Below are 477 nucleotides of genomic sequence, written 5' to 3'. Positions count from 1 at the left end.
CGCGCGGGGCCGCCGCCGCCGCTGCTCCCCCATCGCCGCCGCCGCCGCCGGGCCGCGCCGCCGCCGGCCAATGGCAGGCAGCGACGTGCTGCGCCAGGCCCCGTGAGCCAATCGCTGCCTTCTCCCGGCGCGGCGTCACGGCGCAGCGCCCGCCCCTGCCCCGGGCGCTCATTGCGGCGCGGCGCGGCGCGGCGCGGCCGGAGCGGGGCCCTGCCGCCCCCGCCGGGCCGAGCCCGAGTCGGGCCTAGCATCGAGCTCTGCGCATGCGCGGGCCCGCCGCCTGCGGGAGCGGGCGGGTCGGTGCCGGCCTAACAGGCCGGCTTGGAGCACCCGCGGCGGGGAGGGGCCGTGCCGTGCCGTGCCGTGCCAGAGGAGCTGCCCTGGCGCTGCGGGCTCTGCCCGGCGGCGCGGGCGGCTCTTCTCGGCGTTCCCCGCTTTTATCAACCCGGGGCTCCCGTTTCCTGGGGCTCCGAGCAA

The sequence above is a fragment of the Rhea pennata genome, chromosome 19 (genome assembly GCF_028389875.1).
Source record: "Rhea pennata isolate bPtePen1 chromosome 19, bPtePen1.pri, whole genome shotgun sequence".
In the NCBI taxonomy this organism is placed as follows: domain Eukaryota; kingdom Metazoa; phylum Chordata; class Aves; order Rheiformes; family Rheidae; genus Rhea; species Rhea pennata.
The sequence above is the reverse complement of the archived record's forward strand: the minus strand, read 5'-3'. Positions refer to the sequence as shown.